The sequence below is a fragment of the Pinus tabuliformis genome, chromosome 4_1, assembly GCF_031772625.1.
Source record: "Pinus tabuliformis cultivar Carrire ecotype Pingquan chromosome 4_1, CPIR1, whole genome shotgun sequence".
NCBI lineage: Eukaryota > Viridiplantae > Streptophyta > Pinopsida > Pinales > Pinaceae > Pinus > Pinus tabuliformis.
Genome location: NC_142303.1, coordinates 392,869,125 through 392,894,166, shown reverse-complemented (window position 1 = coordinate 392,894,166; position 25,042 = coordinate 392,869,125). Strand labels below are relative to the sequence as shown.

Here is a 25,042-nt window from a genome sequence, read left to right as displayed (position 1 = left end):
TCAAAATCTATTCCTTCTTGTTGGGCATACCCTTTTCATCAACCACTACATCAATGCTGTCAACAATTCTTCCAAGTCTCTTATTGTAACACTTATATGCTTTGCTGTGAGGAGAATAACCAAGGAGAATGCCTTCGTCTGCTCTAGGCTCAAGTTTGCCAAGCTGTTCATCAATATTCTTAATATAGCATTTGCTCCCAAAAATTTTGAAGTGCTTTACGGAAGGAGTCTCACCGTACCAGAGCTCATGCGGAGTTTGAGTGCTGTTCACTCGGACATTTGTTTTGTTGAGAATAACAACCGCAGCAAATGCAGCTTCACCCCAGAAGGTTGCGGGAGTTCCAGACTCATCAAGCATAGCACGAGCCATTTGTTGGACTGTTCTGTTCATCCTTTCCACTACTCCATTTTGTTGAGGAGTCCTAGCTGTAGAGAATTCCCTTCTTATTACATGTTCTTCATAGAAATCGAAAAATTCATTTGAGGTAAACTCCCCACCTCTGTCGGACCTGAAGCACTTAATTTTGTAATCTGATTCATTTTCAGCCAAGGCTTTGAAGGATTTGAATTTTTCGAATGCTTCTTCTTTGTGCTTCATAAGTCCTAACCAAACAAACCTGGAGAAGTCGTCAATGAATAATATCAAGTATTCTTCTCCTCGAGGTGTCCTTGTCCTAAATGGACCACATACATCTGCATGAACTAGCTCAAGAGGCTTGCTAGCTGATCCTTCCTTCTCAGGAAAGTTAGTTTTGGTTTGATTACCAAACTGACATGATTTGCATATGGTGTTGTCTGGAATTTTGATATCTGGAAGACCACGAACTGTCTGGTATTTGCATGCTTTCCTTATTTGTGAAAAGCTTAGATGCCCCAACCTCCGGTGCCATAACCAGTGTTCATCATCCTTGCTCAAATATCATTGTTGTTGTCCTTCTTCAAATATGTATAGATTATTTGGAGTTCTTCTGCCTTTGATCATTGTTTTTCCTGTATCAAGATCACAAACACTAAATTCATTTGATCGAAATATTACCTCGATTCCTTGATCGCACATCTGACTAAGACTCAATAGATTATGCTTCAGGCCATCAACATACAAAACATTTCCATCTTTGACCTTTTCTTTCAACTGAGCAGTGCCTTTTCCTTTTATGGCTGCAGGGGCATCGTTTCCAAAAGAAACCTTCTTTCCCTTTTCTAATGCATTATATGATTCAAGTTTTTCTTTATCCCCTGTCATATGCTTTGAACATCCGATGTCGATATACCATAGATTTTCCTGTCCTTCTGCATAAAAAGCTATCCCACATCTTTCTGGTTGTGGTTCCTTCATTCTCCATGTTCTGGCATTTGCGGTTTGTTCCTTCTGAGTGGTCTTCCAAAACCTGCTCCTGCATTCAGAATCTTCATGACCGAATTTATTACAAATAGAACATTCAACTTCATTTTCAAGGGCCGAAAAATTGTTATAAGTCCTTTTCGTGATTCCAGTCATATTCCTTTGTTTTTGAGCTTCTCTAGTCATGATTTTCTTATAGGCAACACATTGAGCTGCTTTGTGCCCAAAGTTATGGCAAGAGAAACATTGGCCATTGAAGAAACTCCTGCGATTATCAAATCTATCATCCATCCGATTGTAGTTTCTACTGACATTCATTCTTGAGGAAAACTGGGAAGATTTTACCTGTGGCTGATTGTAGCTTCTATTTGTCCTTGAGGTAGCTTGCCCCCGATTTTCTTGATAATATTTGTTCGTTCTTGATGTAAATTGTCCCTAATTTACCTGATGATTTCTATTAGGCCTTTGCTTGCTCCTCCTTGCTGCATCAAGATAACTTTTGGAGGTGGATGCTTGAGATGTTTCTCCATTATATCCTAGACCTGTCTTGATTAGTGGAGAACGCTGCACATTGATAATCTCATCCAGAGTTTCAGATCCTTTAACAAATTTAAGATTAATAGATTTTGTTTTCTCAATCTCCTTTCTAAGACCAACAATCTCACATTCCAATTTTTCAAGATGTTTTTCCCTTTCAGCCAGTTGACATTGCAGAGAATCAATAATCGCATTTCTCTCTTCTAAGAAAATTTTGAGATTAGACATCTCTTCATGAAAACCTTCTACATCTATAGCATCCATGTAGTCATCATCTTCAAAAGCCATTAAAAGTTTATACACATTACCTCATTCATCTTCGTCACTATTTGAAAGTCCATCACTATCTTCATGAGTGTATTAGCTTTTCTTATTTGCATTATGTTTCTTGTTCCATCTAACAGGTTCCTTCCCTTTGTCAATCTTATCCTTGTGAGGACATTTGGCAGCATAGTGACCGACTCTTCCACAAGCAAAGCATTTGAAAGGTAACTTACCTCGGAACCGTCCAGTACCCCGTTGAAGATTTCTGACAAAATTTGATTCTTCTTCTTCTTCTGACACGTGTCTTGACTCGTAGTACTCGCCTTTGCCTGAAGCCTTGAAGACAACTTCTCTCCTGTCTGATGGACCTCCTTTCCTCATTTCATAAGCAGTTAGAATTCCGTGCAGCTGTGACATTTTAAGGCTTTGTAGATTCTCTTTTTCTTCTATTGCAGAAACTTTAGATTCAAACCTAGGGGACAAAGATCTTAGAACTTTTTCAACCACAACAGCCTCTTTATTTCTTCACCCAAATTTTTCATACAATTAACAATCTCATCTACATGAAGAAAATAGTTAGCCACACTTTCATCATTATACATCCTGAGATTTTCATACTGAATCCTGAGGGTTTGAAGTTTTGCTTGTTTTACCTGATCATCTCCTTCATAGCTTAGGACAATCTTGTCCCATATTTCTTTTGCTGATTTTAACTGCATAACTTTCACGAATTCTGATTGAGATAGACATCCTAGAAGAGTATTGACCACCTTTGCATTTGTTTCATATTTCTTTTTCTCAGTTGGATCTGTAGGAGTAGCTGATGGAAAGGTATACCCTGTTTCTATGATGTCCCAGACTTCTGTACCCAGAGATTGAAGATAGGCAGTAACTCTTACCTTCCAATATATGAAGTTTGTTCCATCAAAAATTGGTGGCCTGATTGATGCTTCCCTCTCGTAGTTGCTCATGATGAACGATCTCCTTCAAGCGATCAAGCTTCTTCAGAAGGACCTGCTCTGATACCAATTGTTGGAAATAATACTGAGAGGGGGGGTGAATCAGTATTATTAATTTCTTTTCAATAAACCATCCAGATTTATGCTTTAAATTATTCTTCTGAAATTGATAATTAACTTGTATGTCAGTACCATAAAATGATGAACAAGAACAGTTAAAAACAGATTGTCACACAACGGAACACCAGATATAAGGTGGAAACCCAATGTGGGTGAAAACCACCTGCTGCAATATGTCTCTATCTTCTTTCAAATAGAATTTCTTTTACAATGAATTTGTACTGGTGCAGTCCTTTACCAGTACGCAGGCTGCAACCTGCAGAGAGCTACAACCCTCTCTTGTTTTCCAGTCTCTCCTGGAAGGGAGCTACAACCCCCTACTTCGTTCAAGGACCACGTTTCATTAATTTTTAGACTAGATCCAAGAAGATCAAATGGTCATCAAGTATAAACAATTCTTCAGAATTACCCAAGCATCATATCAATATATATTTTCTTTATACAGCAGATCTTCCAAAGTCACCCAAGCGCCAACCCAAGCACTAGATCAAAATATAAATAAATGCTCGATCTGGTCACCCATTAAAAACAGAGGTTGTTTATGTCGAAATCAGAACTCAATGCAGAGGATATACATATAACAGTGCACCCGGAAGCTAGACACAAGACAGACCCAATATGCGCACCCAGAATCCTTTAGCGAACAGCAGAGGAGGCTTTACCAGAGTTAAAGAATGACTGCTGCTTAAAAGAAACCTTGCGGTTGGATGCTCTTATGCTACTTACTGAACTGCAATACACACGAAGCAATGCAATTTCTCTCGATGAAATGTCTGAACTTCAAGCCTGCGATCCTTTGCTCTGTCCTATGCACATTCTCCTTGATCAGTAATTGCTCCTTAACCAATCACAAGAATTCCAATCAATTCTCCCTTAAGATCTTCAATTCATAATCGGTGCATTGCCAAAGGATCTCTTTTCTTCTTATATAGTCATGCTTTTGATAAAACCATGAGTTGAAACCAGAGGATCCGAAATCCTGAGTCTCGCTTGCTTTGACCGATGATAGCGGGAAAACAAAAAAACAAGTCCAAACAACAAAAGGCGGACTTTAAACATTATGCACCCATAACAATAATATATCAAGTCTGCTCCTTATCGCTGTATAACATCGTCTATTTTCCGATGGCCGATCCGATGGATCGGATGCGATATGCCCCATTAACCAACCTATATATATATATATATATATATATATATATATATATATATATATATATATATATATATATATATATATATATATATATATATATATATATATATATATATATATATATATATATCGGGTCCGCTCTTTTCATTGCTATCGGCGATGGATGCGATATATTATAAAGGCCCTTTAAAGTTCCCATCGGGTCTACTACCTCTTATCGCAATCGGAGGATTGGGGTGGACGACCCTATATACATTGCGACATATTGTGGATGCGATATTGTTATAAACCAGTTTTAACTCCGCCATCGGGTCCATGGAGTTATCGCAATCAGAGGATTTGAGGTGGGAGACCCTATATACCTTGCAATATGCAGCGGATGCGATATTATTATAAACCATATTTGAAATGCGATCGGGTCCAATGCAATCGAATCGACAAGCCCTGATGCCGATATGCCGAAACACATGTATTAAAACTCATGTAACTGGGATATATCCGCCGAAAGGGGAAAAATGCATACATCCTATTGCTTATTGAATAAAGCTTATGTATATGGGTTTTACGCACCCAAACCGCTCCCGATAACATTAATGCATGCATATATGGGTTTTAATAAGCCCCATACCTCCCGATAAGCATATATATGATAATGAGCCTCTATTGCTCCGATAAGCTCCCAATGGCTCAATGGTTCCGATAACTACTTCTTTGTGATATAACTACTTCAGAGATGTCCATCTGTGATAGAGTTGCCATCAAGTTCAACACATGTCCATAATGCCATAATGCCAACATAATCTGTATCCATATCTATTGGTCATGAAAAAAGAGAAGTAGTAATTGTTAGTGGAAGTGTATGGTGAAAGCATTATATTTATAAATAAAAATTAAAGTCAAAGTAAACATGAACATTTTTTATAAATAAGAGTAAAACAACATGAGGTTAAATGTAATAGCAAGCAATCGTATGTGAAATTTGGATAAGTGGCAAGTGATGTTTACCATTGATAAATTTGGAAGAAAGAGTGTATGGTTGACTAGAGTGTATTCTTCTGCGTAAATTTTGATGCAAGCAATGATTCCTCTTGTTGTCTATGTTTTAGATATGGATTATCTTCCATGCGTGAGATGTGTGAGAATGGGAATGCTAAATTGATTCTAAGTTCTGACAATGACCTTACTCTTGAAATGGCGATGAATGTTAGACCTTGGAGTTCTTTGGGGCTAATGTCTATTGTTGCTTTGTCTATTGTCATTCCTTGTGACTTATGTATTGTTAAAGCCCATGTCATTTGAAGTGGTAACTATCGGCTTGCACCCCTTGTGATAGGGGAAATGGGTACATAGGTTGGGTGTGAGATGTCCCATGGTGTTCCTTTATATTGGTTGAAGTTGACTACCACGAAGGATGGAAATTCTAGGGGCTTCGAGTTAGGTGCATAAAAGATTGAAATGACTTTGCCAAGTGCGTCATTAACAAGGCCTGCATGTACTCACAAGTTGTTTGTTAGGTTGTGTTATATTATTTCCATAACTACCCCAAGTGGGGGGGGTCACAGGGGGGGCGGTTAGCCCCCGCTATACGTTGTGCGTGGCACTGCTGGGGGGGGGCGAATGCCCCCCCTGTCAAGGGCTATGCAAGGGGGCCGTAGTCCCCCTACATGGTGTCCAACACAGTGCCCCAGGAAAAAAAAATTGGATCTTATTTTAGGTGGGTGGACCTACCTATGGTTTTGGGCATGATGGTTTTCTGTCCATGGTATTTTGTAGATCCGGTCAAGGGAACTACGCTTATGTTCTAATCCAATGTTAATGGATTGGGGTTTATGGATGCTTTGGCATGTATATATATGTATTGAAACATTGAAAGGAACATAATGAAAAAATCAATCTGGTAGTCCCAGTTTTGGGATCCATGGGAAAATCTTGTGTATATTTGTTTTATGTTTTATACTCTCGCAATTGTTTATTTTCTCTTTTACAATTTGTATTCATGTAATTTCTGTACACGGTTAAATCCTACATGGTTGGTGATTATAACTTTTTGTTCATTTCATAAGAGTACCTTTGCATCTAGATGTTCATCTTTTGTTGTACAAGAAGTTTACTACCTTTGTTTCTCTGCAAAGCAAGGCGCTACTAGCATGTTCAATTTTTTTATCATTTTTTTATTATGCAAAGCAACTAAGATGTTCATTGCATATAGGTGCATGGAGTCTTGAAATGTTTGTTTCTATTCATGTGTAAGAGAGGAATCTATCCTTGACATTAGGAGTTTCCAATCTTCAAGTGTAATTGTTCCATTTCTGAGGTTTGTGAGGATCTGGTAGAAAGCAACTTGGGAAGGGTTAGCACCTTGTTGGCGAAAAATAGTTGAAAGTGTTATGAATGTATCGAAACTAAGCCAAAGTGCAGTGCTACTTGATGTGCCAGTGTATAGAGGAATGTCCTTCACAGGTGATAGTTGGCCTAAACATTCGACAAGAATAATGGAGTGATTTCCAAATGGTGCATTTCGATGAAGGGGGAATGCCTCTCTTAGGTGATCATTTATGTGGGAAAGCATTTTTGGGTCAATGAAGCTCATCTCATAAATGAGGATGTACTCTGTATGGCAGAGATTCTCTTGCAAGTGTAGGAGCAATTGTCCTTCAACAGGATGCATTGATTGGATAGGGATGCAAAGGGCATAATGGATTGTAACGGAATTTGTGTTGAAATATACAATGCCAGTGGGTGCAAGTAACAAAAACGGGTTTGTGCTTGTTGTGGGTTCTCCATAAATGCACGTTGCAAACATTTAATTAAATAAGATTTTCTTGTCCCAACTGTCCCTTGTATGATGATTCTAAGTGGGGGTTATGGTGAAGGATTTTTGAAGTGAGAAAGAACAATGGTAAAGTTGTTTGTTGGGTGGGAGAGAAGGTGTGATATTGGGAGGGTTGAAAAAGGATGATGTTGGTTTTGAGTATTTGAGCGGTTGAATTCAATGAAATTTATGGTAGTTGCTTGCAAGTGGAGAGCGATAGAATTATGCGACCAATTGTGGTTATCATCAAAGTCGCGATGGATAATCATTTCAAGGTCATCAATTTCAATGTTGTAATCTGGGTGGAGGTGAGAGAGGGATTTTACATTCATTCATTTGCATGGGGTTAAGTCGAGAGGGGTAGACATAGGAGTTGATTGATCTTCAGGTTGTGGGGTTTGTGGGTTTTCGATTTCTCGATGAACATGCCATGGTGTATGTGTCCCTTTATTTTGTTCCCAGTGTGAAATTATTTCTTCACTGGTGGATCCAATGTCATTGGGAAGTGTGTGGAAGGGAAATAAAATAGTATTTCACTCCAAAAAAAAGTGACATAACAAGGATCGAGGATCATTAGGGGAAGGGATGGCGATGTATCATGACAAGACATGTACAATCATTGGAGGGAATATGTGTTTCCATTGGTTTTTTTTCGATGATTATAAAATGACCAAGAGCGGGAAACTTTAAGGAGGGGCAACAATTCCAATGAAGCAAGTCTATTCATGTATGAAAGAATGAAGGTTGGTGGTGAAAGGGGATTTCATAATCATGAGAAACACATCTAAAAATAGTTCTATTAACATTCAAAGAAATAAATTTGCAACTGTAGAGTGAGAGGGGTAGTTTTTGTAACATATAGCATATTTCTTGTGCACCAATGTCTCTATCTTCAATGGTTTCTGTGAGGAGTTTCCGGATGACAGTAACAATTGGTGCTTCTAGAGTGGCATTGTGCGAGAGATGTGATAACATTTTGCAGTAGTTCTCTGATCTTTTTTCTGCTTTTGTTGCATACTTTGAAATACAACTTAACACAACATGGTGTGATAAAACTAGTTTACAATCAATATTTTCTCTCCTAATAGAAAGTAGATCGACATTGTGGATATTTAATCCATCAACATTGTGAGCAGGGACGTAGGTTTTTTTACCTTTATCGTCAAAAAATAGTGAATATGTGGAGTTTAAATCCCACGATACTCCATATCAACAACTAAGAACATTGTATTTTTTGCGAAGGCAAGAAGATTCATGACACTTTGTGTGATGTTGAATGCAATTAACAAGTTCTTCATAGTCTTCATACTAGGTCGACGCGAAGATTGATGTCGTGTCAAGAGGACATGGGTTATGAATTTTTGATTGGTGAAGCACAAGATTGCGATGTTGGGGGTATCATGGATTCCAGCCAATTACATAGTGATCAAAATATTTCTGAGCATCGACAACTTCTATTTCATTGTTCCAATCGAGAGTGTCCATATTTAGTGCATTTTGTAACCAAAGGAATCCATGTATATGTGCGGATCCTCTATGTTTCCATTCATACCTGAATATAATATGAAATTCAAAGTTGTTCCAGACATATTTTCAATGTATATGCAGAGAGAAATGGTTATAAAAAAATACCTGCACTAATAATCAACCTTGTGGAGGCCTTTTTTGTAGGAATTCTTTGAGGAAAATTATAAATCTGCAATGCATATATTGGGATGTTAGATGTGGGTTTTTAATTATGTTTTGAATTCTCCATTGGTAGTGGTTGCTCAAACTGGAGGGAACAATAGTAGGCATGATCATGTGCAAGTCATGCCATTTGGTATCAGCTGCATTGAGAGTGAAGAAGAATGTCGGGCTTCCAATTTGTCTGATCATGTTAGTTAGTTCACACTATCACTTGTTCTAGAAAGATTGCGTTCCTTGTAGGCCTGACCCAAAGCGCATGACTTGTTCAAGAAATTTTGAATCTGGGAAGTCACGAAGACATTGTCATAGATTTGAAATAGTTGTTGGCAAATTGTTTTCAATGTATTTCACACAAAAATAGTAGTAGTTGCTTAGATACAATGGTGCATTAGAATGTTATAGAGGTAGTAGTGAAATCTTGGATGTTGGCCGAATCGGTTATCATGGTAGTACAACAAGTGCAAAACATATTCATGCATCTCAACTTTTGTAATTCTTGGTTGTGTGATCATGGAAATGGCTGTAGGAAAGAGTGTGGGGAATGCCATAGCAAAGAGGCCATCGGTGGTGTATTCATTCATAGCTGATAGAGATATTTTTGGCCAGTCAACCAAGCTTGTTGAATTTGGATGGGTCGAGTGAAAGTAAGAACAAATGTGCTCAAGTTCTGTACATGAATTTGGGAAAATTGGAACGAAAGAAGAAGGTTGGATATCTAATGGTGTTAACATGACATCAAGATTGAAAGTAGAATCAACCACAGTTTGATGAGGTTCAAAAGAGGAGGTGGTTACACTATGAAGTAGAGAAGAAATATATATAGGTTGATCTGGCAGAGCATAAATTGGAGATGGGCTAAGTTGGACATCCTTGTAGTATGGATCGTTAATTAGTTTGTATTCAGGTGCTGCAAGTACACATGACTTGCAAACAAAGAATTCATAAGCCTTTTCATAAGGATTGTGCCTTTTCACAATGAGGATGTCTAATTTAGAAAACATTCGAGGTAAGTATTTGGAAATAGTAGTGATGTATTGAGGGAATTTGATTGTATGGCCACCATATTTGTATTAACAACCATGGGCATGAGTGACTTGTAGAATGGGGTTCACATGTGCAATGACTATTTCCTCAACCTATGTTAAATTTTGAAGGACATATGGTTGTTCACCAGGGTCCATGTTGTTTAGATGAGAAAAATGATTGGTAGATTTAGATGATGCACAATGAAATAAAGAAAGGCTACCATGTAAAATCCTTGTTTTCATACCTAGGTATGATTCTTTGCATATTGTGCAAACATGCATGGTAGAAAGTTTACCTATCCTTTGTTGAAAGCGACGATGTTCATCATTAAGGGGGGGGAGGGGTTATATTGGTTTTGATGAAGGTGAGGTGAGATGGTTTTCACAATTGGGAGATCACTTGAGGTGGGAAGGGATGTAGTGGAAGTTGTATATTTATTGTGGTTTTTATAAAGAAATCGTCAACGCGCATTTATTGTATCTTTGTGTTGTGCATAAATAAGACACCTTCATTCATTTTTATCCACATTTTGACTGTTGCATCGCATATCTAAGCAAGTACTAATTTATCGTTAGTGTGGAGACATAAGCAACTTAGAGTGAATCATAAATGAGTTATGTATGCATAGAATATGTGTTACAAGTTTTGCAATTCCAAATTTTTATTTGAACATCATTGAACGATAGCAGGAATAGGTAAACGGAAAAACATTCAATTTATAGACACATAAACAGTGGAGTAAGAATGAATTGGCTTTACTACAGATGTTGATATATAGGTTATGTAAATTTTGAAAGGGTAAGCATACGTATGTTGGAATTATTGAACAAGAGTATTGCCAAAATATACGCTATTGTAGCATCAAACATTGATAGGAAAAGAGAAAGATAAGAAAATTTTCAGTTTTTTTTTTTTTTAATTTAAACGTCATTGAACGATAAGATGAATAGATAAACAAGGAAAAAAAATTACAAACATATAAATGGTGAAGGAAAAATAATGAATTGAAGTTTCTGCAAATGTTGATATGTATATTATATAAATTGTGAAGGGGTAAACATACATATTTTTGAATTATTGAAAAAGAGTCTTGTCAAAGGAAGTGTGTAGCACAACAACATGGACGTATTTTATAGTATTATGGAACAATGAGCTATATATGAAATGATACTTCATGTACAAAACAACAGTGTTCCTTGCAACCATGAAGAAAATTCAAAGGCGGTGAATAACAGGTCATTATGCAATGGACATTGCTTCAATGTCCTGGAAGACCTCCTTGCATGCAGAGTAATATTGAATTTATTATGAATTAACCATTATTGGTTGAAAGCGCTCGAAACCATTGAAGAAGTATGTTTTGATGGAAAATATCAGTAAGAAGTGACAGCCTGAAATTCGGCCACAAATTTCTTGGAGATCAGCCGATTCGACAGAAAGAACGAACAACTCTTTTGTTGTGATGCCCATAAGCTCATTTCCCATTTAAAGTTGTGATGTTTTCTAGGTGCTCGGTATGGTCATGTAAATCAATTTTAAGTTTGTAATAATAGTCATATTATGGGAAGTCGTCATTACACTTTTTACAATGCCAAAAATTGTTAGAATGGTGCATCACTTTTTTCATGCATTGCTTTCCACTGAAATCTAATGGACATGCAAGAAAATAGAAGTTGTCCATTTGAAGAGCAGTCACATTTGCACGAAACGAAACCCATATTGCTTTCTCGGAGGCTTACATGCAAGTAATTTCATGTATCATATTTTTTGTGAGGGCACGTTTGGAAGAAACATTGTAGTTTCTACTCAAAGATGGAGAGGAAGAGCTATATCATGTTTCACGAAACCATGTATGGAGTTGTTGAGTTTCTTAAATTTTTGGATTTATGACGAGAGTGCTAGTTGAGACTGTCGGATTCAATTAAATTTAGATACATGACCTCTGTTGATTGCAAGGATTGGTGGGTTGTCAAAAGAGCATAATTCAGCAAGGTTTTATCTTATAGAGTCACAATGATCTCCCCATAGTGTTACATCAATGATAAAACCTGATTTGTCCTTTAATGTGAGTGTTTTCCTTAGTGTTTCACTCCCATCTCTTCGTCAAATTATCGATGCAGGTGAGGTGGTGCTAACAACACCAATAACATCTACATTGGTATTTTGGCTTGCAAACTTGATTTCAGCGATAGTTTTGAAATGAAATATTTAATAAGGAAAGGTTGGATCATCTACCAAACATGTATTGAAATTGGATGCAACAAACAAGTAAATTTCTCATTTGTTCTTTAGGTGGTTGTAGTTTGGGTTTTCTTCTTTAACTATCCCATCTGAAACAATGTATAGTTTCCCAACTTGGATTAGAGTATAAAGAGATTCAACCAATTCAGCAAATGCAGAAAGGTGGATCTCATCTCTATCACGATCAATAAAGTCAAATCCAAAGACTTTTCCTTAGCCACGCGCGTTGTTGTAAGTCTTCAATGTTGTCTTTCCATATGCTCTACCTTGGATTGACCAATAATTTCAGTATGGATTGAGTGCCTTAAATGAGATAGTTGTAGTTATGGACATAATCGTTGGAGTCACTATGGCAAGCTCTCTTGTGCTAATAAAGAGCTAGAATGGGATGTGCATACCTTTTGCATGTAGTAGTGTTGATGAGTCCTTAGTCAATGATGCTTTATGCTTCACAACCTCAAATTCAAAAACTTGGATGGACCTCATGTAAACGAACGAAAAATAAATTAATATAGAATCCTTTTTTTTTTGTAATGCAAGAAGGGTGTAAAAGATAAAAAATAGAGAGGTTAAATTCAAATGTTGGGCCTTACGAAGATTTTTGAAGCACCGTGCAAGATACTTTTTTAAGCAAAATTATTCAGTTGACTTCGGTGTCTTCAAATGAAACTTGTATATTATATGAAGATGGTAGCAGAGTCTTGTATTGATGCGTTCCATCAGAGAGACTAATATGGAAGTGTGAGGATGTAGTTCTTGATGAGGTAACAGATCCAATGTTAATTATTTGGAGTAGTGGTTGAATCTCAGTGGAACCATTCAACAACAAAGGAATGGAATTCTTATTCAAGGTTGGCTCCATGATATTAGCACAGGACAATATTTTTTTGTTGATAAATGGCAACAAGAAATTCCAGTTTAATTTGTCCTTGAATTAAAATCGAATTATATTCTCATAGCAACTTGTAAATAGTTAATTAAGTTTAATTAGCTTAATTAGCTTAGGAATTTCGAGTTGGAAGTCTTTCTATAGTCATGTATATGTTCTCCCTAAGTTTTAGGGGTCCAGTATGAGTTTAAATTGAGTTGGAAATTAGATCACTTAGTTTACTAAGTTAAGTTTAGTTGAATTGGTTCTAAATTGTTTTTGGAACTAATAAAGGACTAACAGTCAGTTGGTGCACTAATGCATCCACTAGTGCTACTCCAGTTAACTAAAGATTCCCTCATGAGAAACTCATGCATGTCAGTTCAGAGAAAGACCCAGTTGAGACTAGAGTGCAAGGATAGTGTACTATCAGTGGTATTATTTACTGGAGTGTAAATATCATGCATAAATTAGAGATTGATCCTATGTTTGGATTGTGATGTTTTGGAAGCATGAATTCCCTTTAAATATGGGCTATTCATCCTAGGAATTAAACAAGATATTAGGAGCTTGGAGAGCTACAGAATTGGCTAAGTGTTGGCCCAGAGCTTGCTTGTGAGCTGAGAGAGTTGAGCTTACTTGTGCGAGATTGTTCTAGTGAGAACAAGATTTGTATCTTCACTCATATTTCTGATATATGCAATACATATAGTGGGGTTTTGAGGAGTGGCTTTCCCCACATACATCTTGTGTTATGTGCCACAGATTTATCTTATTCTTGTTCATATTGTTTTCATCGATCTTTTGGCTTCCGCTAGTTGAAAGTAGAAGTAGATTCTTGTCTTTTGCTTTGGTACATTGCATGAGCTTGTGAATCTACAAGATTTTTTACATTTTTCGTGATGGTAATACCTGTAACCCATTTTAATGCTTTCGGAGAGATATTAAAACATAAAATGATAACATATGTAAGGGAAGCATGAATTAGAATTGAAAATTTAATTTTCTAGAATGACTTGCTCAATATGTTATGCAAGCAAGACCCTCACTCTATAAACAAGTGGACCAACAATGTAGTTTCTAACACCCTTCATCATGCATATGGATTTTGAAACATGGACACATTAGTCTTGACTTTCGTATACACTTGAAGTTGGGTTAAAAACGACAACTCATGCTTTGCACTAAAAAAGAGTTTTGCATCTTGACAGATTTGATCCCTCTCAATTGGTAGAGTCAAAGTTAGATGGATCTATGTTGGTTTAATAATGGGATGTTGTTATTAGGATTATGCTACACTCACTTGAGTGTGAATACCCCTTGATATAATGTAACCTCCACTATATATAAGTTGTGTTGGGGTTATGGCCAATTTTAATTTTACAGGAAGAATGTGTTATTTAATAATGGGAGGTTGTTATTAGGATTCTGTTAGACTCACTTAAGTGTGAACACCCTTTGAGATAATGTAACCTCCACATTTGACTCTCACCCTCAATTCCTTTCCCTAAAACTTAGATTTAAAATTTAATAAAAACTAAACCCCACACAAATCCATTAATCTACACCTCGTAAGACATAAAATTACTTAATTATGCATACAAATTACTTAATTACCAATACAAGTAAAATGGATTATGTAGGTGGGTAGAAAAAGAAATGTTAGTTGGATAAACACATGGCTACAAATTTTCCATGTTGAATAACATTACTATTTATCTATTTGGAGTTTGAGAAACCATGTACATTCTATTATTTTCATTTCCTTTCTGTGAATGGATTGGACATTCTATTATTTTCATTGCCTTCAAAACATAGGCATGCATGTCTATGACTACGATGAATTTGGAAGTTTAGGAACTCATTGCCTTTATGTGAAAGGATTGGAAATTCTATTATTTGCATTTCCTTGATGTAAAGGGATTTGACATGTCAATTACAAAACACAGGCATGCATGTCTATGACTATGAAGTAGTTGAACGTGACTATCTATTGGGATTCGTCATTATATTCTCTCTCTTTTTCATCATCATTTCTTCACACTAACAAGTGGTTTTATTAATGGTTGGGATTTCTAGTCAAAGGAGAAGGTGCTTTTATTAATGGTTGGGCTATTAATGGTTGGGCTTTCTAGGCAAAGGAGTGGGTGGTTTTAATAATGGTTGGGCTTTCTAGTCAAAGGATTTTTTTTTAAGAGTTTATAAGGCACAACTCCAATTTGAGTTCAAATTAACCCCGTCGAAGATTAGAATAGGTAGAGGATTAGATGATGTTGATGACACACATCGAATTGGATGAAATATGCAGGAGGCATACGTCGTCTTGCGGAACTGAATCATTAAATTTTGAACAAATGTGATTCATCAATGAAATTTGTTTTGAGTTTATAATAATGTATTGCTATAGGTGAATCCCCAAAATGTGAATTCATTGAACTATGTTATATCATCTGAGTTTCTGTGTAGCATTAAAAAATTAATATTGATGCCAAAAGTCAGTTTCAAAAGTTAGCATATATATTCTTGAATCAGAATGCAAAAAAACATCTAAGATTCTGAATGAGCAGGTTTTCACAATTGAAAATCATGTTGTAAACAAAATTGTTCGGAAATAATTTGTCAACAACATGATGTCCAACTGTGAAAACCTGCTCATTCAAAGTCATATAGCTTTTTATTCTATATTTTGACTATGCAAGAATATGTATGTTGAACTTTGAAACTCCAAAGGCCTGATATCTCTACTATATGAATTTTATTTGAAATTATAGACAACATTAGTCATAGGATATAGTCAATACTTTGTGGGAAGAAAATAATAAGGTTTAAAGCAATGCCATATGCAGTCTAGTTATTTGTACAAACTCCACTACACAAGAGGAAATAGGGGAGCAGGAGCATGTGAACAAAAATGTTTCAACCATTGGGTGATGATCTATTTCCATCAGTACTTGAGATTCTAAGCTGTGAAAAATAGTGTTGAAATACATTGGATCTTGTTGAAATACATTTAGTAAAGCTTACATTGAGGCTTCAAAAGCTTATATGGATAGTCTCAGGAAATGTGGCACATTGTGCAACAAGGGAGAGCTTGATCTCGATATCTAAATAACAATACATATAAGAACAAGTTTATTTATTTTCTCCTTTGTAACCTACCTATTAGGCCATCACAAATAGTGGGTTTAGCATAAATTTCAAAATAACATAAACCCAAAAAAAATCAGGAGGCCAAAGGTCCAACAAAACTCAGCAAGCCTCAGAAATTATCACTATCAAAATAAATTTTCCAATTCATGATATACAAAATGGCTATGAAGCTTCAAAAAAAATCTGAGAATCATGAAAAGGTTTTCAATTTAACTCCTGCATATGTGTTTTAAACATTTCCCAAAATTTAAAACACTACAAAAATGTTTTGTTACTAATTTCTACACTAATAATCTTTGAATTGGACAAATAAGAGATCAAGCCTTGATAACCTTCAGTTTGGTTGAAAAGAATCTATCTTAAGGATTTTTTTAGTTTGAGTTGGTGAGACCAACATTCAAACACACACCCCAAAGTTTTTAGTTGCCAACACTCTAGCAAACCTCCTTGGATATGCACAGGCCACTTTGACCTCAATTTTTTTCTCAAGAAGTTCCCATAATTGGAGTGATTCTCCAAATCACATAGACACTTCTCGATGTGCCTCTATGAACACCTTTTCAATAGAAATAACCTACTATAGTCTGTCTAAATTTTTCATGCTCTAAGAGAACGCAGACCCTATCTATAAAGGCATACAATTATTGTATGCACTATTATACCAAGACTATATAGTTTAATGATATTATATATGCCATAACGTCAAAAGAGACAAGATTTCAAAGCCAAGGTAGACATACTGGAACAAGAGGTGTTTAAGAATTGATAACCAAATTTATCAAACACTATAAAAGGTAGTGAAAAAATTTAATGTGTTTCCAACTCACCAAAGAAATGGTTATTCTTAAAAGAAACATCATGAAGTTTGGAGAAAGTTCAAATCCAAAATGTCCTCTTTCTCAAGGCCATTTATCTAATCCCCTTTTTCCATCAATTAGAGGATATTACATTTATAGAGTAATACATATTCAAATATCTTTGTTTTAGAAATGCCATCCTCAACATAAAACTAGAGCTAAATGGTCCCTCAGTTTTGGTAAGCACAAAATCAAGCCACTTGAGCATAAAAATGGATTTTCGTTAAGCCAGATAAGGGGGACATTGACCCTTGAGAAAAAGTAACCTATTTTTCATGTTTTTCAATCAGCATAAGCAAGTTGTAGCCTTCCATTCACTGCAAGAAACAAGAGTTGAAAAAAACCTGGCAAACAACAATCAAAAGTCTGCTTGAATGAAAAGGAAAATTGTATAAACTCAAGATATTTATGATGATAGAGATGATGTCCCTATGTAAATTTTAAGTATTCTAAGCTTGCTATCAACAAGAAATATGATTTCATAGGGATCAAATACTTGAGACTTACGTCACAATTAATGCTTCTTAATCACAAGACCAAGGAACAACAATAAATTTGGCCTGCAATCCACATTTTTAGTATCATTCTAAATTTCCCTCTGGTACATTATTTAAGGAAATAAACTCACCATAGTTAGTATAATGTAACCTTAATGAACATCTTGTTAGAAAATTCAGTGCAAGGAGTCATGGCTACATTCTATTTATTTCATGTATATCATTTCAAGGAAAAATTGATTTTCAGGGTTAAGTTGGATTTATGCAAACTGTATGTGCACTTCTTGAAATATAATATATTTTGATATTTGTACTTTTGTTTCAGTTGTTGTTACATGGTCAACAAGGGAGCCTCTGAATATTGAAGAACTACAGGTGGCCCCCTCACAGGCAATGGAAGTCAAAATCAAAATTCATTATACTGCCTTGTGTCATACATATGTTTATCTTTGGGAAGAAAAGGTATGATTTGAATAATTATTAGAACTAAATTTATTAAACATCAACAAAAAATTAAATTTTGGATATGTGACATACCCCTTGCACTGTATGATACATTAGCTTCTCTTTACATAATTAAGTCACTATAAATATTGATTATTACATATTCTTAACAATGAAATTAAATGATTGATATTGATATTGCTTTGGTTGCAGGACCAAACCCTTCTCTTTCCCCACATTTTGGGAAATGAAGCAGTTGGGTATGCACTCTATTTTATTCAAAAAAATAATTAGTCATACTAGTAGGAATGTAGAATTTCAATAGGGGGAAAAGGGACAAAAATTTTGTGATTTATTGCTCACTAACTATAGGTTGGTTGACACAGAGTTGTTGAGAGTGTTGAAGAAAGGGTGACTAAACTCAAGGAGGGTGACATTGTGCTTCCTATATTTACTAGAGAATATGGAGAATGCAGACACTACAAGTCAAAGGATAGCAACATGTGTGATCGTCTAAGAATTAGCACTGATAGAGGGGTTGTGATAAATCATGGGGAAAAAGGTTTTAAAAGATGGGAAATCGATATATCACTACCTTGGTACATCAACTTTCAGTGAGTACACTGTTTCTCATGTCGGTTGTGTTGCCAAAATTAATCCAAAGGCTCCTCTTGACAAAGTTTGTTTTTTGAGTTATGGTGCCTCAATAGGTAAACTACTTCCTGCAAACTTCTAAATGTAATTTTTTGATGATTGTGAAACCCATGATTGTTTCCTAGATTATAAATATCATTCAAAATTCATTTTGTTGAGGATTTAGGGATGGGTGCAGCTTTGAATGTAGCCAAACCCAAGAAGGGTTCAACAGTAGCAGTATTTGGCCTTGGGGATGTTGGTCTTGGTGTAAGTACTAATGAAAAATGTTCTCTTTATGTTCACGTCAATACACTTAATTTTACAATAATCAATGGATTATAATGATTGTATAACAGTTCAGCACCGTTCCTCAATATTTTGGGATCAATATCATGAGTTTACTTTTTATTTTTTGTTACACATCTTATTTGGGTTAATTTATGCAGCTTTTTGAAGGGGAATGAATTGCAGGAGCTTCTCAAATAATTGGAATCGATTTCAACAGTGACAAAATTGTAAAAGGTTGAAAATTACTCATTTCCACTATTTTTTAATCAATGTATATATGTTAAATTTCCCATTTCCATCATTTGTGAATCAATGTGTATATGATTGACTAAAGAAATTCCTTTCCTTTCTATTTTTGTTGATCCTTTTACAACAAAACTCTTTGGTGTAATGGAATTTATGAACCTAATGGACTATGACAAGCCCATTCAAGAGGTCACTTAGTTTATATTAATTAGCTTTTTAAAGTTGAATACAATTTTACCTTGCCTTGCAAGAATTGTTGATTAAATTATTTTACAAGTTATTGCTGAGAAAACTAATGGAGGGGTGGACTACAATATCGAGTGTACAGGGAATGTTAAGACCATGATTCAAGCCTTCGAATCTTGTCATGACGTATTTCTCCTAACTTCCCTTCCCTTCCCTTTCTTCTAAAATTGTTAATATACACTCAGTTTTAGCAAAATGCATATGCTAATCTAATGGGTGTGTGTTTCTTCAGGGTTGGGGTGTAGCTGTTTTAGTGGGGGTCCCTCATTCAGACACAGTCTTTCAAACAAATCCCTTGAATTTTTTGACTGAAATGACATTGAAAGCAACTTTCTATGGGAACTATAAGCCTCATTCTTATTTGTCAAGTCTTGTAGAATTGTATTTGGATAAGTTAAGGCTTCTATTCTCTATTTATGAAAATTATAAGATAGAAAGTAAAACCACTGGTGATTAATTTATTTTCTTAGACGTTCTGATAGAAATGGTAAGGCTTCTATTTTTCACACCTCTATAATGGAGTTCCACCAGTAACACCAATATTTTAAAGTTACTATTAAATTCCACCGATGGCAATAAGACTATAAAAACTACAAACATGAGTAAGAATTGGAAGTACTCAAGCATGTCCACAAGAACTATAAAAGAAATAAAACAGGACAAGGAGAGTGCCAAAACATATACCATCAAACCTTAGAGAGCCCATAGAAAAATGGAGAGTTCAAAGGGAAACAAGGAAGTAACACAGAGAGTTCTCGAGTTATCGTAACTACTCTATAATTTTAAGAATGTAGTTGTGCCTTATCTCCATTAAATATGTAAATAATTTCAAAATCACAAATGCATAAACAAACTTTACCGAAAACCCCCCAAAAACACAGACTCATAGATCTGCAAAGCTCAATTGAATGACCAACCTGCAATTCGAGAAAGGACTCCTTTGCCTCTCAAAATCTCCAAATCTGGAGGATTTACAACTCCTCAAAGCAGGAGCAAGAGGGAAACAACTTGAATCCAACTGAATTTTGCTTTATGATGAAGGTGGCTCGTAGTGCACGTCAAAAAAAGGCAATGATGATTCAAACTGGAACAAAAACTCGGTAAGAGGGATAATACACAACAAAGAGAACTTGGTAAGAAGGATAATACATAGCAGGGAACTTCGTAAGAGGGATAATACACAACGCAGAGAACTGAGAAAGAGGGAGCAATAGCACGTAAATAAGATTGCTAATGAACTTTGACCTTACACGAAATCAAGTATGAGTAACAGGCGTCATGGAAGAAAATTGAAGCAAATAGTTGTTGGGCGTGCACCAAAAATATCGTCACAATATGGAGGCATATCACCCATTTTGCAGAGACCCTGAGCCAGTGCACAAAGGAACCAGATGTGAAGCGAAGAGAGAAGGGTAGGCCTAAAAAAATGTGTTCCAGATGTCAAACGAAGAACAAAAGTGTAGAAAAAATGGAAGTGAACAGATTAAAAGAAAGGCCTATCAACCTAAACATTAAGGGATAGGATCCTAATGAATATATGCCTATGTAATGAATAGAGTTTTTTTTCTAAAACAAAAAAATGCTTTCAGATTAATAGTAATGAGAAATTACAATAAAACAAGGGATTAGAATCTTGTTGGTTTGTTTTCTGTGTTTGAAGCAAAACTATTCCTATACTTGATGAAACAATGCTCTAAAAACCAGTTCTTATGCTTGATTAACATTTCTCTAAAAATTGAAAGCAGAGTTGGATCAGTCATATTACACATTCCTATGGCAGTTTCTTAGTTCATTATCAAGTGTAATCAATTAAATCATAATGTGTCCCAATGGTTGAAAAGAACTAGAGGAAAAATATTTGAAGAAGATCTTGTCAGGATCTTAGATGCAACCTTCTTTTGAAGGGTGATCTGATTTGTCATTTTATCTCTGATATATATGAGTGATGGATAGAGTTGAAAGCCTAGATCAGGACTCTGATTCAGCATTTCCATGTATCTAGGTTTGATAAGTTCAAGGAGCCTCAATTGTTTTTCCAATCAATGATGTATTTGGAGTCCCCAAATATAGTGAGAGTTGAGATTTCAAGCCAAGGTGCACATAAAAGGACCCCTAGAGAGCAAGGAGTTATGCTCGGTAATTAGTTCTAGTACCACATTTCCAATGGAACCTGTAGAGTCTCTCAGGGCTTAGATTGAGAACCATGCCACATCCACAGGAATCAAAGGAAGAGGTTCCATCAAAAAAACCTACTGGGTAGGAAGATCAGATGTTACGAGGAGGAGAAGGGCTTTGAGGAGTTGATTGTTTGACAAGAGAGCATTCTATATAGAATGAGAAAATGTTGTAGCTATTTTGCCAGATGTTGGGAGGGATATTCTCAAAAGTGAGGGCATTTCTGGTTCTCCAAATTCCCCATATGATGAAGAAAGCCCACGTCCAATGTTGTGGATGGTCCACAGGCCAAAAACCAAGGCAGGAAAGGATGTCACAGTGGTCCCAGATTACAGTGGGAATTGTCACTCAAATCAAATTTTTCCAGACATAGGAGGTGAAAGGACATAGGATGAAGAGATGATTGATTTCCTCTCCTGTAGATTTACAGAGGCAACATCTTCCTGGCCCCTGGAAGCCCCTCTTATTGAGTATGTCCTAAGTCAAAATCTTGTTATATTCCATTTCCAACTTTGGACCAACTAAGGAAGGAGAAGATTGCTTCGGCAAGGTTGGTGGATTATCTCACATGCATCAAATGTTGTGACCCGATCTTGTTGTGATCCACCACACCAAGTAAATCTATCTTCTTTGGTGGAGAGTATAATCCATGATAGTCTTATATTAGTGATATATGAATTCCATTCCCGAATCAGATCAAGAATTTCTAGCTCTTCCCCATCTTTCCAGTGTGTATATGTGGAGTATGAGAGATTTTTGTTTGCAATATCCTATATCACAGATAAACCATTGTTATGCAAAAAAAATATAAGTTGAAGGGATTATATGTGTGGACTTGTTAGTTTGGAGAGGGGATCCAGGCCGATTTTTGCAATGGAACTCATTCCATCATCCATTTTAGATTGTTGAAGAACCAGTGCTTGATGTGGAGAAAGTTGCACCATGAGAACGAGTAGTAATGTGGATCTAGTGCACCAGCTCGAATCCAATCAATGAAATCTCTATTCTGTAGATATTTGGTCTTTATAATCTAGTTCCAAAGTACCCTGTCTGAGACAACTGTCAATTTTTTTTTAATAAGAGTGCCGAGTTGAAGGAATGAGTCTCCAATAGTCCCCATCCACCCTATTTTACCAAGCAGTTTATGATTTCCAAGCTGACCATGTGGAATTTGCGAGTTTATTGAGTGCCAACCCATATGAAACTGATGATTATTACATTAAGCTTACGCAATACTCCTTGAGGTAGCTTGGATATGCGCATTCAGTATATATTGATGCTATGCTTAATAGACCTAACAAGAATAATATGCCCCCCTAGGGAGACCCACCGATGTGACCACATATAGAGTCATTTTCTGATTTTTTCCAAAAACTAGTCCCAATCTTTGTTTTTGTATCCATTAGGCTTTAGAAAGAAACCCAAGTAAGTGAATCCATCATCCAATTGTGAGGATTTTATGCCAAATATGTTTGCAATCTCCATTATCTTTGTGGCTTCGGGATCACTTGAGATAAATATAGACTTTGACTAGTTCACAAGAAGGCCTGATGTGTTTCCAAAATTTGATATTATATTGAAGATCACCAACTATTCAGAAGAGTCATAGTTTCCTATTGTGAGAAGGTCGTCCACAAACATAAAATATGAAAGGGATACCCTATTTCCAATTCTGCATCTAGTAATTTGACCTCGGTCACGAGCATTTGTTAGTTTTTTGGACAACCCATTGATTATGATGAGAAACAGAAGATGAGACAAAGTGCAACCTTGTCTAAGTCCTCTGGATATTTGGAAGAATTCAGTAGGAGATTTGATTATTAGGATAGATAGGGAGGAAATCTTAATGCAAGCTTTTATCAATTTATCAATAAGGACCACATGTCCATTTTGTGCATAACCATCCATAATAGTTCCCAATCTATGCAGTCAAAATCCCTAGAGAGGTCAATTTTCATGAGGCAAACATCTAGGTTGCAAGTTTTGGTTGAATGTATGCTTTCTCGTGTAGATGCAACAATGTCATGGATCTGTCAATTCTCCAAGAAGCCAAACCATTCAACTGAAATGTGTTTGGACAAAAAAGGTTTTATCATGTTTGCAATTGTTTTGGAGGTCAGTTTGTATATGGTGTTACATAGAGAATAATGAATATAGTATACCTAAGGGGCAACTGTGGTGTATCCATGGGAATTCATATGCTGGAGAAGTTGGGTACATAAGATATTGGGGACCATAAATCCATACAAAAGGAGAATGGGGTACTCTCCACTCAAGGTGGGGAAAGCTAAGAAAAGTGACTTCAATGGTGGTGTTTTGGTGGATCCAAGCTTCTTGGTGTCACATATTTTAACTATGAATCATTCTGGTTTGAAAATTATTTCCCATGGCTTCTCCCCCTCCTATGACATAATTAATTATATTGTAAAAGTCAAGTTCAATAAAACTCTCCAACTATATATGGAACTGGCAACCTTCATCACAACAAAAGCATGCACAAAAGATTACATCCTACTAAAATAAAACTAGTGTAAACTATCACTACCAATCATGTCACAACAAACAAAAAAGGAGTCGAGCAAACATAATATAAGCCAATTGTAAATTTAACCTCTAGCAGAATCGAAGCATGTATGGAAGATTACATCATATGAAAATGAAACATGTAAACTAACACCACCATATGTAAACGTAATAATAACATTGGAAAAACAATAGGTTATCAAAACCTGGAGCCCAAAAACCACCAACAGTAAATTGAATATTCTACCTCAATTTTATTTTATTTTATTTTTATTTTTATGTACTTTGACTTAGTCAAAGAGTTTAGATAACAAGGCATTACAACATCTATTCATACTAGGCTAGAGAGCGACTCTTGATGCTTCCTAAAGTTTATATATAACCTAGTTCCTAGAGTTATTGGGTTTATTTTTGTATTGTAAGTGGAAACTACATCTATATTCTCTTTCCACTATATCTCTCATAACTTTGTAAGATCTTTCCCGCCTCTCATTAACTTCTAGCACCACTCTCGATGAATAGAGGACCAACTCATCACCGCTTACATTTTTTTATCTTCTTAGGATAGCATTGCATTCTCTTACTGTCATTCCTTGCACAATATTAAAAAAGAAAAATGAATTTTAGCATTTAAAACATGTTGGTGGTTAATTTTAAGTAATTCATTTTTACTAAAAGGTACAAAAACTTCAAGTTAATTACCTTTTGATTCTCTTAGTAATTCCCCTCTTGCAATAGATCCATCTTTTATGCTCCTTTGCACTCAAATTGCAAACAATCTTGTTGAGTTACTTCAATATTTTTCTCTACATGCACATATTAACCAATACATACCATTAATTTGAATCTATAGATAATTCCGATATACTAAATTATTAATAAAACTTAAAGAACTTGCCTTGTTCTCTTGTTGGGATGAGCTACTATTATGTTTGTTGCAATGAATTATTTTCTTTGAACTTCTAT

At 35.8% G+C, this 25,042-nt stretch overlaps 1 pseudogene; it reads right to left on the bottom strand.

Annotated features, from left to right (window-relative positions):
* Positions 1–23,964, bottom strand: part of LOC149175947 (chlorophyllase-2-like) — a 29,754-nt pseudogene extending 5,790 nt beyond the window's left edge.
* Positions 23,965–25,042: the final 1,078 nt, after the last annotated feature.